This window comes from Camelus ferus, chromosome 30, assembly GCF_009834535.1.
Source record: "Camelus ferus isolate YT-003-E chromosome 30, BCGSAC_Cfer_1.0, whole genome shotgun sequence".
NCBI classification, from domain to species: Eukaryota; Metazoa; Chordata; class Mammalia; order Artiodactyla; family Camelidae; genus Camelus; species Camelus ferus.
The window spans coordinates 8,169,378-8,182,449 of NC_045725.1; positions in this window are offsets into that span (position 1 = coordinate 8,169,378).

The window sequence follows — 13,072 nt, forward strand, 5'->3', positions numbered from 1 at the left end:
GACTGAAAATAGAACAGCATCACATTATACAATTTCCGAGGACTGTGAGCAATGAAAAGAATTTGCTGTCTTCCCCAGAGAAGAAAGAAAAAGATTAATGAATAGTTTAAAGAATCAGAATGGAATCAATCTTCCAAATGTTAACACTGGAAGACAAAAATACAAGAGCAAATTATTTCCAGCCAAAGTTTTGCAACAGGCCAATAAAGGTTGGCGCTAACACAGAATCTGTGAGAGGTTTCTCACACACACACACAAAGAAACAGAGTATTTAATACACATGAACCAATGAAGAGGAGATTTTTCCTAAGTGAAAATAAATCTTGAATTAGCAATACCTAAACAGAAAACTAAACAAGCAAACATACCACCACCATAGCAAAAAAAAGACAGTAATTCTAGTTCTAGTCAAAACACGTAATTGTGCAGGAAAGGAAAAGAAGCAATGGTCCAACAAAACAGCATTTATATAATCATATTAACACAAGCACTGAATCCTGATGTATCATCATTTAAGATCAAGTGAGAGATAACTGCCAGTGTGGCACTGATACCACCAATCCAGTTGTTCAGTTCTGTGTCCACTCTGACTGCGATTAAGGATTCTGGCCATCAGTCCGAAACATGCAATACAGGAAGGTGTGGCCTAGACGTGGGATTGCATAGGCAGGCTCAGGACCCCTGGGAGGGGGTTGTGGTGAAGGAAAGCTAAACGTCATCTTCCAGTTTAATTAGTAGGCACTGTCTACAAGTTGCAAATTAAGATACTTGAATAAGCATGCTATTTTAAAAAATATGTCCAGAAAAATGATAAAATCTGTGAGAAGGGAGACACAGGGAAAATGTTTTTTGATATCAAAAAAAGTTTATAGTAAAAAAGGTTTTTAACTCTTGGGGATACATGCCTATATAACTTTGATATTAAGATAAACTCTATAAAGGTTTCATATCTTGAATGTCCATATGATTAGTCTGAAGCATCACTGTGTGTTGGATTAGATCTCAAATTTTAAAACAGAAAATAATCAGGTTTGGAGTCTTCGCTGTAAAACAAATCCTCGGGATGTAAAGAAAAAAACAAAAAACAAAACAAAACAAAAGCCACAATCACACTTACCAGTGCTTACTCATTGGTGTATTTAATAAACGTTGCCTATGGCCTTTTTCTTACAGCAACCCAAATGAACTAAGACATGCGTATTCCATATGCTTTTCATTTTTAATTATGTATTCAAAAATTAAATGTTAAAAAGTGAAATCAATATATTTTAATTTCCAAAGGACTATTAACATAAATGAGAAATAAGTTGTGATAATCACATTGCACAATCAGAAAACACAGATGAGTCACAGAAATGTGTCCCTGTTTAAGCACAAAATATATGAAGTTGCTAAAATAATACTAAAAAAAAGTCCAGAAAAACAACTCCTATAATAAAGTTGCATAAATTTTTGAAAAGATATTTTGAAGTGACTTCAAGAACATATTCTCTTTCAGAACAGTTTGCAATCTCTTTAAAATAGTACAATTGTATACAGACCCTAAAATATTTTTCTAAAAATCTTGGCATTAGGAGAAAGAATGCAAAAAAGCATCAAGTCCAATTCTTTCTTTTTATATATTTTTTTCTTGGAGTTACAATGAGTTGCCTGCAACACAAGTATTAACCTGGATCAATTTTGTCTTAACCCAGTCACTGTCCTTTTGCCAAACGATCCTCCACTCACTGGTTTTCACTGCGACACTCACTAAAATGTCCCTGCTCACCCGTGTGTATCTAAGATCTCCAGCACAAACTGGAATCAACCGCCAACTCACCCTTTTGGAACCCAGGGTTGTTGTAAGCTCTTGAATCCACGTCTAAATCACAAATATTATCTAATCAATGAGATAGGACTATCAAGGTAAAAGAATGGGACAAGGTCCTCCGACGTGCACTCCCGGAGTCAATCAGAGCTTGTTCGTGGGCTTCCCACAGGCTTCTGACTGAAGAGTATAATGTAGCCTCTAGGAGACCACAAGGATGCAAAATAGAGAATTTGAATATTTAAGAATATTACCTGATTCTTAGAACTCTCTTCACAGGATCCTAAAATTCCACGTTTGATGAGTACTATTAATATGGGAGAGTATTTTTTTTCTTTTTCTTTTCTTTTGTATTTTACCTTCTCTATTCAAATACCTAACGCTTACTCACCTGAACTGATTCTCACATGTGACTGGGTCCTGTTTCACTAAGACAATAGCAGCAATCAGAAGAGAGCATGCACAGGCTCCTAACATCACTACACCCACCCCCTGGCCCTCCATCCACGAATCCTGCATCAGTCCCGTTAATCTGGACGCACTTTCTGCCGCCCGCCGTGCACACCTGAGCTTGTGCACTCGATACCACTCCCTCCCACTTTCCCGGGCGTATAATTCTGGCTTCTCGTGCGTTGTCAAGTTCTCTCAACCAACTGAATCATTATCTTTAGAAACAAGCTTGTTATAGTATCTCTGATTCTTTCTCAAAGCAGCCCTCTTATCCCCTCGCCTCCCTGCAGACACTCCTCCACTTCATCCCCGTTCACCGCAAAGCTTCTAAAAGGGGGAACTAGACTCACTGGCCCCAATTCCTCTCCCTCACTTTCTCTTGAATCCACTTTACCCAACTTTTGCTCCTACCATTCTACCAAAGCTCATCATGAAAAGATCTTCAATGGCGTCCACCTTGCTAGATCAAACAGTATATTCTGTGTCCTCATCTCATTTGACTGTAGGTAGCATTTGAAGCCATGGGTCCCTCAGTCCTCTCAGAGATAGGACTGACTCCTAACTCGCGCTCCACAATTCCACACTCTAACGATTTTGCTTCTATGTCTCCATTGATCCTTGCAAGTCTTCTTTGCTTATTCCTCCTTGATCCCTATCCATCACACATTGGAATGTCGCAGATCTACTCACTTTTCCACATACACTTACGCCATTCGTTTTCTTACTCAATCTCACACCTTTAATTTATATGCCAGCAACTTCTGAATTTATATGTAGTGTCTGGGTCTCTCCCTTGAAGGCCAAGCTCAAATATGCAAGAGTGTATGCAACATCTTTACATGGATGTATCATAGTCACCTGAAAATTCTAAGCACTGAATTAATCACCCAAGTTCTCTGTCTTTCCAGTCAAGAGCAATTCTATACCAGAAGCCTAATCCAAAGCCAATGGAAACTGCCTTCATTCTCTGGTCTCCATCTTCAAACTATAATAATAATTCATCTTTTTACCCTCTCCTTACTATCATCCTAGACCAGGTTATAAATATCTCTTGTCTATTTTATTGTAATAGGTTTCTAGCCAATGTCCCTGTTTCCCTTCTAACCTTCTTACAGTCAAGTCTTAATACAGAAGCTAGAGTGACTTTTTTATAACATGCAGACTGTGTCACTGCTCTGCTTAAAGCCCTCGCATGGTTTTTCATTTCATTAAGAGTAAAAGTCAAGTCTTTATGATGGTGCAAAAGGCCTACATAGCTGAACCTTCATAATCTCGCTGACTGATCTGCTACCTTTCACCCCTTGTTCACTCCACTCCAGATACATGAAATTCTTTGCTCCTTTCCACCTGGAAACTTGTCTCCCAGTTAATGTACATACCTGTTCCCTCAGGTCTTTGCCCACAAGACAACATTGCACTGAAGTCTAATTTATCAACCTATTCATGGTGAAGAAACAGCCTCTGCACATCCTATATTCCTGCTTTACAGTTCTCAGTAGAAATGATCATCACCGAAATATATCATAATTACATATTTATTTTATGAGCACCTCCCCAACTCAACAGAACACAAGTTCCGTGAGGCCACAGAACATTCACTGCATGAATGAATGCAAAGCAATTGTTAAAATGAGGGTGCATTTTACAGTTGAGAGCACTTCAGAAGAGAGGAAATATTCTTAGATTTTAAGTGTAGACTTTAGAGCTTATTTTTAAACAATTTAGGAACATAATTGCAAATATTCATAATCCAGTGAAAAGGGTTCTTATGATAAATAACTGCCTCTAATCTCAGCTCAGCCCTCAACAGCATGCAAAAATAAATCTTATGACCCTGGTCACATCTCCATTATTTCCCCCAGAGCAGCTATTCTTAATACCAGCCCTGTTAATTCACTTATATTTCCTAAATCACCTCACTCTCAGCAGGTGATCTTGGCTCTTACTTCAAAAAGAAAACAGTCATTAAAAGTGAAAACGCCCTGGCAGCCTGAGGCTCTGTCTCAGAAGGAAGGTGGTTTGAGACGCTGAAGTCAACAGTGTGGGAGGGGACCAGGGACAAGAGACAGAGAGGGAGATCTGTTATGCAGTTTTCCTTTCTAGGTAAACTTAATGGATATACACACCTGTCATCCCCACAACTTCAAACGAACATTCCTTCCTTCATAGTGTCAGTGTTGATACATGGATGTTTATTGCATACTTTGGGTCATCAGACAATTACGCTTTATTTATTTTGTTGTTCAAAGTGCTCCAGCTTTGGCCATTGGTAACTCTCATGTATCTCCTGTGCATTGTGGACATTATTGTGGATTGGGGGGGGGGGGCAGGGGTTGAGCACTTTACTTTTTGGCCCTATATGATGCTCCAGGCTTATGTTGTTGTGCGTCCCCTGTCCCAGTCCTAGAGTCAGCTGTATCTCCAAGGAGGCCTGATTCCTCTTCAAGGTACACCGTTATCTAAGTGACCCCGGCTGACAGGGTGAGGAATGTGTGTGTGCGCACTAACCCGCATACACACTGTACATGTGTCTGTCTATAACCAGCTGGATGCATCCAGCTCTAATCCACAACCATAGGGATCATTCCAGCCTCCTTCCTGGCTTACCCAGCACTGAGAAATCTGGCTTCCACCATCCTTTACTCTTTTGCATAATTGTTCAATTTCAGAATACACGGACAGCAGGTGAAGAATTTCTATCCACGCCCCAGTGGGAAACTACTTTGCCCACTAGAGTTACTGTGTGACCTACAGAAAATGCCTCCATGACTCAGTTTCCTCCTCCCTAAAGTGACATGGCAGCCATTTCTAGCTCCTGTGGTAACTGCACGCTAAAGGAAAAATACGCGGACATCACTGTCACACAGCACGTGCCCTGTGGTTACCGGCGTTTGCTTTTCTAACTCTTAAGTTTTATTAAACTGTGTGTCTTCTAGCCCTGGCTCTGCTGCATGCCGGCCTACTAAAACCTCGTGAAGATAAGGGTATCTTTGCTGTCAACTATGTAGGCAACTTTCTGCAGGTGGTCTGTCTTTCCCTGCCTTTTCTGGTGGGCAGGAGAGGGCACGGTCACCCTGAGCAACCCACCCACCCACGCAGGGCTCAGGTTCAGCAGGGACGGCCCGAGCCGCCTTGCCCTTGTTCAGCTTGGATGCTACCATTCGGAGTGATCTGCGCCTTCTCCACGCTGTTGTTAAGTATTCTGAGTACCAGTTCTGCCCCGGGTTACATTCTCCGTCTCAGCCTTCAGAGGTTAAGAGAGGGATCATGTTCATTCTCTATTCACTGACTCTTTAGTTTGTTTCTTATTTAGCAATTAGTTCATACCTCAGAGAAAAGAAGTGCTATTTGCTGACTCCATTGGAAACCTCAGGGCTACCAGGCTCCACTCACCCAGGGATTACCATGTATACCGTCTTTGGTGATAAATGTACCCCCTGAGCACAAGGATGCTCCCAACAAAATATGTCAAATGAAAAATTACCCGTCTTTTAGTATAAATGAGTCTACTGAATTGCTCTTTAGAGATTTAAGAACTATTTCATAAATCCACAATTAATTCTGAACATTTATGGCCATTCTTTTTGCCCATGTTTTTGTCTTAAGAAAATTTATGTTCAATAGAAATAAACAACTCAAGGTGCTAAAACACACTCACACCTGCACTCACTCCGCACCTCTTCAAACCACAATTAGTCACTTCAAGAAAGCAGGTATGAAAGACACTGGGATGGGACACATCAGGTTCATTGTTCTGCTCCCTGAGTTTTGTAGGATCTCGAGTTGCTGGCATTTGAGGAAGAAAAGGAAATAGTTCCGTCTGCATCTTGCTTCCTATTAAGCCTGGATCTGTTGTCTGCCACAAACACCACACTCCCGACTGACAAAGGAAGGGGCTTAACAGGTGGCCTTTTCAAAACCACTCTCCCCCAAGTGTTTCTGACTGGCTTTGTTTGTCTTCAAAGCTGCCTTTGACACCTGCTTTAGTTCAGTATAATCTTTACAAAAATATCAGGAGTAGTGAAGTCAGAAAGCATCCGACATGAATTCTCCCAGGATCTACACACCGTGGAGAAGGGTTTAGCTGTAGAAACACACACGCACAGTGCACAGCCTCTGTCTTCAAGAAATCCACTGTTCAGTTATAATTACCGAACACATAGCACGACATGGTTAAAAGCTGTATTAGATGGAGAAAGTAGAGAAAGAATCGAGAATTAATTCCCCCTAAGGGGATATTATCTACTGCTTCGCCAACTGTGCATGTCGACATGGTAGAACCATATGACCAGAGTAAGGGTGACAAGCTTGTGTCCCCAAAGAAAGGTTTAAAGAGTAATTGATTCATAAAAATGATTTAATAACCAATATGTGAAATTTAGATTGGAAATATATATACACACATATGTATGTATTTAATCAGCCAATCAGTTCTTATCAGATCATTCCTCATATTCCTATTTCATTAATACTAATAAACCATTAGATGGACAGATAGAGCAAACCAAACAAGTAAAAAACCTGAAAGATTCCACAAAGAGGGAAAGAAAGAGACCTCCACAATCTCTTTTGTTTGTGACATAAAGGATTGTAATTACGCTTCAGCTAAGAGGCTATAAAAGAAAACCGATCACTAACTTGAATCATGTGGTAAATAACTGTTCTTAAGGTTAAATAACACCCCTCGTCTTCCTGCGGTCCGCAGTGCAGGGCCCCACACAGGGGACCAGACGATCAGATTACAGTTAACCTTCCCATCCCAACCAAACAGGAGATGGGGGTGCAGTGGACCCTCCGGGCCCAGGGCAGCCCCAGGCTTCTCCGCAGGCTGTGCCTGGCCTTCCCAGAGCAGCGCTCCTACAGCTTGAATGTGCATCACCTGTGATCTCTTACTGCGGGTTCTTATGCACCTTTGTCTAGGAAAGAGTCGGGTAACTTCATGCCAGTAAAATCCCAGGAGATGCCAATGGCAGGTGTCCAGGGGAGAGGCTGAGCACAGAGGCTCTGGGAACTTTCTGTCTCAGGTAGTGTTACGGAAACGACAGGCCAGTCAAGAAACAAGCACCACTCGGAGGGTTGGAGTACTCAGATGTATTACGCCGGCGGGCTCAGAGGGGCTTCTGCTCCGAAGCTCTGAGCACCTCCAAGACGTGCGCGTGAGGTTTTATAGGGTAAAGTACAAGCTTGGGGTATTCAGCCAATAGGCATGGAACAGCTTTAGCAGCATCATTATCACGAAAGTGGAGGCGGGGAGGCAGCAAACCAACATTCCAAAGCCAGATATGTATCTTTGAAAATCCAGCTGGCTAGCAAAAAAACATGAACAGCAAACCAACACTAATTAACCTAGATTTACAAGTTAGTCTAGCAGAACTCAGATCAATCAGTATTCCAATACTTAAATTTGTGAGTTATCTTGTTAACCCAGCCCAGCTTTTCCTTCACAGTAGGAGAGGTAAGTTCATAACACACAAATTGACCCCCTGCCCCTGCAGCCTTTGTAAGAGAAACAGTGAGAAGACCAACAATTTCCATTCCAAGCGTATCCAAATCCAGATGAAAATCATCACTAAAGAGGAAACCAAGTTCCCAAAGTGAAGCATAGCATAGAAAGAACAAAGTTAAAAAGGTTCATTAATTTAGTAATTTTCAAGAAGAAATACGGACCTCTCACTTTCAGGAATGTCTCACAATCTCTCTGTCAGGGTTCTCATTCTCTCCCCCGCAGCCCCCTGCCTCCTCTCCTCTGCTTTCTTTCTCTGTATTTCCTTACTTTGAAGTTCCTATCATTTACTCCCTCCGGGTCATGAACATTCCAAGTGCTCAGTCTACTCTTATTTTTCCAGTTTTTTCATAAGTTGGAAACTATTTCCAAACAAACAGCTTTTAAAATGGTCTCATGCAAAAAGACTGAAAAGAACAAATTTATGTGATCACAACCCCAAACCATTTTTTCTCACTCAAATTATTCATCTTATTTTGCATTTTAAAATATATACCCATGTGGACACATGTCTGCACATGTATAGGTGAATATGCTTAGGTTTACTTTTTATATATTTATATACACCTTTTACATATGTATATACACTTAGATTTACTTTGGGGGAATAAAAACAGTTTTACATATCAAACTGACTGCTCTATTTACTGTTGGCAATATTTTACCTTGGGAGCAAATGATTTCGTTAAGATTTTAATCAGCATTGCTCTTACAGGAGTAGTTTTGCCCTAATTTTCTTCTTCCCTGGGACATGTTGACAGTTATTAGCGCCAATGTTTTTGGAAGTAGGTTAATTTCTTAAAGTCCTGCTTCACTCGTGTTTACAGGATAGAGGTTTTACAAAACATGTATTAGCCTCATCGGTGATCTTTTCAACCCTTGTTACTTACTTTTTATGAAGTAAATAAGGAAACGAGTCTCCATGTATTTCACTTTCTTTTTCCCACACTACCTTCAATGTAAAAATAAGCCAACTAAAATTTTTAAAATGTCAGATCATCCACTGACAGTAATTATAAGTTAAATGCCATCTTAAATTTAATCATATTCTTTTGAGTTTTGGAATCAAAAATAGATTCTGGCTTAGTAATCCATTTTTTTTCCTAAAATTTCTTGATTTAACAACATTTAAAGTAATCTTGGTTCTAATTACTATAAAAGCCCAGGCTGGTGTTGACGCTTTGTTGGCAATAAAGTTGAATGTGAAATATGTTTTCCAAAGGAAGCATAAAAGTAAATCACTTTAGAGGGAGAAATTTGAAAGGACTCCTAATAGCTTTATAAACACCTCCAAAATGTTTGAAGAACTGTGAAGAGGTTTTTAATAGCTGCGTTGGGAAAGAGAAAAACAGAAGGGATGTTGCCATGTGGAAGGGACCAGCTAGCTTCCAATGGCTGTCGGTGCGAGTGCTTCCTGAAAACAAGCAGATCAGTATAGATGTGCTCCGTGCTCTGCCACAAAAGTGGAGACAGAGCAGAAGCTAGAATCAGTTGTCTACAGAAGTTTGTAGTTTTGTTCATTTATACTGAATTTTTTAAAATATGCACTTAAAAATGTCAGATTAGCTCTGTTATGTAATTTAGTTCCAGTGGCAAATGCGTATTTGTTATTGGCTTGTACGCTTAAATGGTATTGATTGACAGCTATAGTCATATTTTTCATATAAATTTGTTCTAAGAAGTTCATGAAAACAATTAAATTATTTTAGTCACATATTAATAAAATGAGTGATTTGAATTCTTTAGTTTTACATAGTTTTTTAATTCATTCATTTGTTTGTTTGTTTTTGAGGAATATGAATCCAAGTTGGAAATAAGTTTACATTGTTATTTTAATTAATTATAGATAAAGGATATTAAGCAGATTTGTGCTGGTTCATAGTTACAGTATTACATTAAAGTGGGTTTAAATAGTCATTAGTCATACAGATTTTCCAAAATTATGTTAGAAATTCTAGTTTGAATCCACTTCATGTCAATGGATTATATAATGACCATATTAATTCATTTATAATGAGTTCTTATTAATGGTAGTTATTTTTATACATTATATCTAATCCTCATAAGAACTGTAAAAAGAAGATATTTCTCTTCTTCCCAATATATTCTCATCTTTTAAAAAAATTCTCTACACAAATTAAACTGAATATTCTTAGTCCTTATACCTCCAAGCTCCCACACGTGTATTCATTGCTTGGAATGAGATATTACCTGCTACTCAAACTACCAATCTCCTGATTATCTTTTTTCCTTTCCTTTGAAGTCTCAGCTTTAATATACATTTTTATGGCAATATTCCTTTTCTTCAATAAACTAGATCGCTTGCCACTGCTCTGAGCTCACACATTACCTTCTAAATTTCCTTGAATTGCTTATTTGGATGTCTGAGTCTTCGTCTAATCCTAATTCTGTGAAGCCAAGGGTCTTAACTCTTCTGCTTCTTAATACACCCTGGGGTGTGCTGTGGTGCCTGGTACATCACACGGCTCACTAAGAATATTTTCTGTGTTTATGGTAGGATTTCCATTTACGCTGATACAAAACGAAAGTTTGAGGCAAAGGTGAGCACGAGAAGTCCTACAGGCAGGTTAGGGGTGAGCTAGGATTCCAACAACACTGTTCTCGTTACAATCTCATGTTGTCTTCAGCACCGCAGCCTCCCCTGGCTTGGGTGTCTGATTAGTTTATCAACGCAGAAGTAACCTCTGGCCTACTTTCTGGAAGAAGATCATTCAGAAGAGTATTAGCATCTGATGCATTCAGATTTGAATATCCAGGGTTAGGCACCTGCTGTTTGTTGGTAGTAATGGAAAGGACGGGGATTACAAGAGTTAATTTGATGTTGGATTGAATGTGAACCATCTCACAAAAACATTTTAGAATATATATTACGGTTTTCATTTGATAAGTAAAGTGTAGTAATAGTCAAATCAATACAGAATAAAGAAAGAATGAGATAATGTGTGTTAAACATATATTCAAATATTCTGGCTATTTATTAAAATATGCTTTTGCCTTTGAACCTTGTAGACCCTACATTCACTACCCTGTTGCTTTTCCAAGTCAATTTCTGCATTTTACATCCAGAAATGAATACTGAGAAAATTCCAGATTTTTACCCTTTGCAATGGTAATTTCTTTACCAGACCACAGTAACAAAATATATACGGAGTTGCTTTCAAGTCTTGGGTAATTTATCTATTCTCCTCTTTCTCCAAGCAAATCTCAACCAATTATAATAAAGTCTGCATTCACCTCCTCAAAATGGTCAGAAATCGTGCTGATTTAAAGAGAACTTTATAATCTTCTATCAAGCTGCTATGAAGATTGACTGCATTTTTCCCTGATAAACTTTGGTTTTCCACATAGAATTTTAAGACAAGGCATTAATAAGACTGAAGTGCTTTAGAGCTCTTTTGACTCCCTTTCTTTGGAAATGAGGGAAGATACTGGCCCAACCGCCACGTTGTTCTGTGGTTTGTTATTTACTAAAGTTCCGAATCTCAATGCCTATGAATCCTACAGCCTTGAGAAGTTATTTTCAATTACTGTTATGATGATTTGATGATAAATGATCAAGGAGAATTAAACAAATGCATCCTCTAGCGACTGCATAAAAAAAATCATAAATATTGCAAACCTCTTTGACTCTGAGTGCATCTCGTTAAATTTCGGTCAGAAGGCAATATGACATTGTATCACTGGAACAGAGCACACAACAGAAATGCACTATTCAAATCCTTACTGCCCAACTAGGATTCACCGTTGCTCTCAAATCCCAATCTGAAAGATCTTGGGGAAAAGTCTTTCAGAAATTCAGTGGAATTCAATATTATATCCTGCCCCACTCCATTCACATCCATACACCTACCATCCCAGACATCTCTGCTTACACAATATTTAAAGGAGAGCGAGGAGAAGCAGAGGAATGCAGATCTCTCAGTTGAGAAAAGTAATTTGAAAAATCTTCCCAAAGTGAGCACCTGATTCACTTGGAGTGTGTTCGGGTGCTGGGGTAGGCTTGGCCAGCCCCATCTCATCCCACAATAAGACTCTTTGTTATTTTTGTTAATAACAGTACAGTTCAATAATGGTTGAAATATACATATGATCTCATTGGCAACCATTTCTTCCTTGTCTTCATGAAATTTTACAGGTTTTTTTTTTAATGATTAGCAGTTCTTGGGCAAAATATAATTGACAAACTATCTTTTAAAAAAATTAAAATATTGAAATCTGTTTTCTCTTTTGTGTACCTAAGTTCAAATTCTAAAATATAGTGGGTCAAAAGGAGAAAAAATTTTAACAACTCATTAGATTCATAACTTGGACTGCTTCAAGGAAAATATTCAGGACAAGGGTTAATGTAAGTTCCCAGATCCTTATAGATTGAATTTATTTATCTCTTTTTTTCCCTTTGGAACATGTCTAGTAATAGTGGCTCTGAACTCCCAGAGGAAAGTACCCTAATTTTTCAGAGGAAAGCGTTTAGGCATGCTTAATTAAGGGTGTTTTTTTAAAAAGTTTCTCTATTCCTTAATTAATTGCCTCAATAATCCAACTCAATTTTGTAATAGTAATGTAGATATTTTAGTTAGCCACTGTCTTTATTTCTTCTTCCTACTCATATATATATATATATATTTCTAAATATGGTTCCTTTATTTTTATTTCATGAATCAAGCCTTTAATTTACACACTAACTCATTATACTCCTTCGTGTTTCAGAAATTCTATTACAAAAGTATAAATACCTTGCTCTTTTGCATTTGAGATCTTTCTAAGTAAACCAAATTGTACATTTTGTAATTAATATAAAAAGTGAATCCATCATTGACAAAAAATACTATATTTGAGGTGGAAATGATTATAGCCCAACTCTGCAATCTTTTTTTGTGAGAAAACTAGTCTAAAACAAAAAAGGCTGCTGAGACAGTCGTCTTTTAGACCTGGAGCTGTTGTCCAGTCTTTCTGTCTCTAAACAGATTCTCTCTAGTATTAGTTTAATCAGAACAATAAATTAAAATTTAACTGAAATGCTAACTTCTCCTATTGGGTTAGATAATTGTGGCTTTGTCTCTCTATATGAAAAATTATGTCTCTCATATTTCTTTGAGACAATAATCCAATGCAAATAACTCTGGTGCATCTAAAAAAAAGTTCAATATATTATCATTTATCTAGTAGATGATATAGAGTAAATAGCATATAAAGATAAAATTTTCTAGTCTTTCCTACCACACTACTTCAGCCAGCAATTACTTCTGATATTAAATATCCTGATCTTCATTTATTTACCAGTGTCTGTCTCC